The sequence below is a fragment of the Pollicipes pollicipes genome, unplaced genomic scaffold, assembly GCF_011947565.3.
Source record: "Pollicipes pollicipes isolate AB1234 unplaced genomic scaffold, Ppol_2.1 Scaffold_3447;HRSCAF=4054_pilon_pilon_pilon, whole genome shotgun sequence".
In the NCBI taxonomy this organism is placed as follows: Eukaryota; Metazoa; Arthropoda; class Thecostraca; order Pollicipedomorpha; family Pollicipedidae; genus Pollicipes; species Pollicipes pollicipes.
The window spans coordinates 25,939,130-25,945,005 of record NW_023596297.1 but is presented as its reverse complement, the minus strand read 5'-3'; the positions used below and the strand labels follow the sequence as shown (position 1 = coordinate 25,945,005).

General features: G+C 52.3%; 1 long non-coding RNA gene across 1 annotated transcript; it reads left to right on the top strand.

Moving 5' to 3' along the window:
* The first annotated feature begins 2,779 nt into the window (after positions 1-2,779).
* On the top strand, positions 2,780-4,723 carry LOC119091282 (uncharacterized). The gene is made up of 3 exons (XR_005093396.1): positions 2,780-2,855; positions 3,516-3,653; positions 4,660-4,723. It is a non-coding gene; the product is annotated as an uncharacterized LOC119091282 (long non-coding RNA).
* Positions 4,724-5,876: the final 1,153 nt, after the last annotated feature.

Sequence of the window (5,876 nt, the reverse complement as noted above, 5' to 3'; positions counted from 1 at the left end):
ATGATTTTCGTAGATTAGTCACATCCATCATTCAGTGTTTGATGGATTGCTTAGGGTTATTCAGTTCAACAGCTGCTCTAGTACAAAACCACACACAAACTGATGATTTTGAAAGAAGCCTATACCATGGACATCTGATTGTGCTCGCTTAATGCAAGTCTGCGTGTCTAGTTACACACACGCGCACCCACGCACGCACGCATGATGTATTTTGTGAAAGCAGTTGGTAAAAAGACAGCTGCGTTCCAGTGTGAAATTAATTACCACCCTGCTGTACGTCACATAATTGTGAATATCAATCTGCCAAAATTGATGTTCAAAACTATGTGAATATCAATCCTGGCTACTTTCTATCAGGATTCACTCAAGAAGCCTGACGTTGATCTTTGGCCAACACAATTGCTGAAAGTGGTCAAATCGTTCATGTGTAGTTAGTGCCATCGGGGAATCCTACAAAGCCGATCATGTTCTTTTGCCCATCACATCCAGTTAAGCCCCAGCTAATGATGATGTTGAATCTCTTGGAAGGTTCGAAGCCAGACCATTTTTAGTCTATGAATACCATGTAATTAGTGTCAGATGCTGAAGATTGGGGCTTCTGCAGGTTTTATGTACGTGCATACAATGCCAGCCTATTTTTTCATCGAATGATGTCTGCTAGATTTCTTTAGACATCTCCTTTGATTTTGGTATCCAATAAGCCTAATGCCAATAAGCCTACGGGAGTGAACATATCAACCGCATAATGAGCACGCCAAACGTGATGCTTGGTCATGGCTCATTCATTAGGTCTCGCCTTGATTCGTCGTTTTTCATAACCAACCATTATGTTTGGTCTTGGCTCATTTAGTAGCCCTTTCCTTGATTTGCCGCTTTTCATGATGCAGCCTGATCGGAAGGGGGGGGGGGGGTCGATGCAACCCTCCCCATACCGCTTCAAAACTAAGGTGGAGAGAGCCGTACGAATGAAAGGTCTCAACTAGATGTCGCGACTGGTGAGAAGTGGTATGTTCCTTAGTAAACAAATGTCCAGGGTTAAATTTTCTTGGAGATCAAAATTTTTGGTTTTCCATGTTCATATGTACGAGACCATGCCCCGCAGTGACACGAATCTGATCAGGTGTGCTCCTGCTTGAATTCTGAGGACAGCGTTGTGCAGCTTTATGTACTTTGAGGATAAATTTATGATGTAGGGCTCCGTTAACTCGCGCCCGGCCGGGGTCTGAGACAATGGCGCCCGGCTCGGCAGAGGGGGGGGGGGGGGAATTCACCTCCCCTGGGATCTCCAACTTCCAGACGTCGTATAAGATAAGCAAAGATATCATTTTGAAGGTCTCACCAGATCATGAAGAATGCAACCCAAATAGACAATAAACTTATACTGAGTTTGTTTAAAGTATGTTGGCTATTAAACTTCAATGGAATCTCGTGAAAACGATCATTTGCTTTTAAAGGTGCTAAACTACGCAACAAATTAGAGAAATATCCTGTTGCAACAAATAAAAAAAGCATTTCAGAACCTTTTAAAAGCCTATCGGCGCAGTTATTCGTGAAAACAAAGTAGCATATCGCAGCCCCCAATCGACGATCCTTCGTGGATTGTTAGTCCGTTTGAGTGTGATTGAATTGCTCCTCTGCTTGGCTGACGTTCTTATGGCCTACTGCTTGCAATGTTACAACACGGTATATGAGTGGTCAGCATATGACGATTGGCGACAGCCTGTTGTGCGACCGGTGTGGCTTCCCTGCCGCGAACTCGAGCCGGACCTGTGCGCCCTCGCGGCGAATGCGTCGGCCACCGGCCACTACTCAGGCAGCGGTCGGTTCGACCACTTCGCCAGCCAGACGGGTCGGAACGGGTAATGAAGCCCCATTCTAGGCTGCACCATGGGGCTGACCAGCTACTTATTGATAAGTGGTTGCCCAACTTGTGGGCAAGAAGCCAGCGTTTGATATTCAAGTGCAGCGTTCGCGGGCTCCGTCACCTCGCGGGTGTAACGCTGCTTGAACTGTTACCGCGTGCTATCTGCCTATCTAGTTCAAACTGGTTTGCTCTCACTTAAAGCTGCCGATTGTGTTATGTGCGAATTAAAATGGATGTCTACTAGCAATTACAATAAGAGCAGTCTCGGGCACGATACAGATATTATCCAGTCACGCAATCCCCAGATATCTCCGTCATTCGATACTTTTTGTTAGATATCTCCGCCATATGAGACTTCTTGTTAAGTCCCGAATCGCTGTTCGAATGAAATACCGGCAGGCAAAATGTCAACTCTGAAAAATATCAATGCCTTTTGGCATCGGACCTTGTGTTTTTGCAGGCGTCGTGCGAAATTTTGTACTAAACTTTTTGTGTTTGTTTGCTTTTCGTTTCAAATCCGTGTATGAACCCCACTCTTTAACATGCGCTCGGGGCGTAAACCCCGCTTCAGATGAAGAGCGAGGGTTTGAGCTTGACCTCCGCTTCAGATGGAGTGCGTGGGCTTTAGCGCGAGCCCCGCTTGAGATGAAGAGCGAGGGTTTGAGCGTAAACTCCGCTTCAGATGGAGTGCGCGGGTTTTTGCGCGATCCCCGCTTCAGATGGAGAGCGAGGGTTTGAGCTTGAACTCCGCTTCAGATGGATTGCGCGGGCTTTAGCGCGAGCCCCGCTTCAGATGGAGAGCGAACGTTTGAGCGTAAACTCGGCTTCAGATGGAAAGCGAGCGTTTGAGTGTTTTGAACTGCCACAACTGCCGCCGAGCGCTGACATTAATGGCCAAGAGTTGGCTTGTTGCAGAACGTCGTTGGAGGAGGAGAACCACGAGCAGCAGCGGGAGTCTTCGCCGTCAGCAAACGAATACGGGGCGATGCAGGTAACATGTCAGAATTTGCTGTGAATGGGTCACGTCTTTTTCTCCGAATACCACTGAACATCACGAGACACTTTATACAAACTACGAGAGTGCATAAGCACACCAGGTCATATAGAAAACCAGGTGTACGATTACACCCAGCGGGATGGATTTTGATCATATTCATAGCGACCAACACAAAAATAACTACCATACTGTAGTGGAGGTGTCGGGATGTCAAATACAATACAAATTCATGTCGCAACGCCACAAATACTGTCATGCATCGGTTTCCCCATGGCCAATGCTGAAGTCTAATTTTATAAAAACACATTTACATCCTAAGACCAAAGGAGACAATGCTTTGTTGAAACACATATCCGAAACACACCAGGAGAAAACGTATTAACTTTCCACGCCGGCACTTCGCACATGATGGGCCCAATCTGCAGGCATACACTGTCTTACAATTTGATTGGTTTAGAACCGCTGACGGCAAGTATACCTTATTAAGCTTTACGTTTGCTCATCAGCTTCAAAGCGTGAAGGCCGGTGATAACCTAGCAAATGAGCTCGAGAAAAACTAATGATTTCATGGATCAAATGTATGACTTGCGATCACCAGTTGCACCATCATTCGCCATCAGCACGCAAACCACCACCCGTCTATGCTGCCCGCAGGCAGTGTCCCACAGCGGGGCGACCCGGCTCTCCCCTGTTTGGCCCGGCGACATGGAGCGGGGCCGTGGCAGCGGCAGCGCGGGCTCCGTGTCCTGCCCCGACCTTGAGCGGGCCGCACGGCATCAGCCCACCGACCAGGTGAGTGTCGGACCGAGTACAGCACCAGCCCGCCGACCAGGTGAGTGTCGGACCGAGTACAGCACCAGCCCGCCGACCAGGTGAGTGTCGGACCGAGTACAGCATCAGCCCGCCGACCAGGTGAGTGTCCCGACACGGACCGAGTACAGTATCAGCCCGCCGACCAGGTGAGTGTCCCGACACGGACCGAGTACAGCACCAGCCTGCAGGCTGTGCGAGTGTCCCGACACGGACCGAGTACAGCACCAGCCCGCCGTCCAGGTGAGTGTCCCGACACGGACCGAGTACAGCACCAGCCTGCGGACTATGCGAGTGTCCCGACACGGACCAAATGTGGGATTAGGATCATAAGAATAACGGATGTTTTTCGGACAATTTATCGACGCATGCATGCATAAATGTTGAGGTCATCAACGTCACGACCACCGGTGGAAGTAAATACGCTGGCCTATTCGGAGGATGCAATTTTAGCAGCAAGCTTTGTTTGAGCGCCCCGTATGATCTGTGCAGCCCCTGCACAATTTCAAATCGTCTCCAGAGCGTATGTACAAGCAGAATAATGGCGTACAACAACGTGCACGACTTTCTGCGTCACCTCGCTGGCAGGAAAGTACTCCGGCCTCAGACAGTTGCAGCCGCGGATCCCATCTGCATCAAGTCTGGCAATAGCCTTATCCATAGTTCAGAAGAAGTTAGGCATGTCCAAACTCTCGCTCACTTCAAGATCATTGTCACGTCAATGTTTCGGAACATTATATCTGCACTGAAATTCAAGCTCACTTAGGTGAAAAAATGCTTACACTGCGGTTGCACGGCGTAGAGGTGAAAAGCACAGCATTTAAAAAACGCATTGCAGAACCCTTAGAGCATTATGTCGTAACATGTGCAGAGCTGAAAAGCCCGAACACCTTGTCTCAGCCATTGCCTGTGGTATACGCAGTTCCAGAGAGCTCAAAATACCTGCTCACACTAAAAGGTTTGTCTGACAGCATGCCAACTGTTCCAGAACCAGAGACCCAGGTCCGAGTGGGAGGTAACCAAGCGAAGGTCTAGCGGCATTAGCCCACCCAGCTTCCAAGGTTCATCCGGCATCTGGTCCGCCAACCTCAGGTATTGGAGCACATCCCCCACTTCTTCAGCACATGAAGGATGATCCCAATCCACAGGTGCTGCTGTCCGCGATGAGACTTTGCCGTCGCAGGTACCGTGGCTCGTGTCGACCACAGTGTAACACGTCGTGAATGACAGAATGTGCCCCGTTTCAATCGCTAGTTTCAGAACCAAGCAAAAGTCCCCACACTGAAGTTTGTCACCTGTCTTATGTTTCTAACTGTGCATTTTATTGTAAGGGAACGTAACGCATCCGTTTCCTTGCATTTCTTATCAGATGTTGGTCATGCCAACATCTTGCAGTTGGATCCTTTTGGAAATTGACATCACGAATGCAGGCGCGTGTGGTCGATTTAACATGCGACAGACGGTGACGGCCTGTCTCAGGTTGCCGTGTGTGTTACGCCTCGACCTCTCGCCCTCACTCTTGACCGTTGTGCCGCCTCGCCAGCGTGGACAGCGACGTCTCCCGGCGCGGCTCGCGGCGCGGCACCATCCACGGCACCGACCCCCAGATGACGCGGCGGGATCAGCGCAAGCTCTCGGACCTGGCGCTGCCCGCCGGCGACCTGTCAGCCGGGCACGGGCGCCACCTGCGCCGACCCTCGACGCGCTCGGCGCGCAGCCCGCAGCCGGCGCCCGACGAGCGCGGCCGCTCCCCAGGCCGACGTGCAGCTCCACGTAGCCGGCCGAACCGGCGGCGGCGGCACCGGAGCTGGCGCTGAAGCACGTGGAGCTGCAGATCGGCCGCTCTCCGGCCGACCTGCAGCTCCACGTGCCGGCCGAAGCGGCGGCGGCGGCGGCACCGGAGCTGACGCTGAAGCTGGCGCCGCCGAGTCCGGAGCTGGCGCGGTCCGCCGCGAAGGCAGCTGACGCGCCACGCCTCCGACACGCGGCTGCTGGCTGCGCGGCCGGCCGCCGTGCCGGCGGCGTACGCGGCCGACGTGGCGCAGGTGCTCGATCACCTGTACGTGGGCACGGCGGCAGCGGCACACAACCAGTGGCTGCTGTGTCGGCTGGCCGTCGTGGCTGTGGTGGAGCTGAGCGAGTCGCGGCCTGAGCGGCCGGCGTCGGCCTGCCCCTGCGTCTGCCCGCGCCACCAGACCCACCACC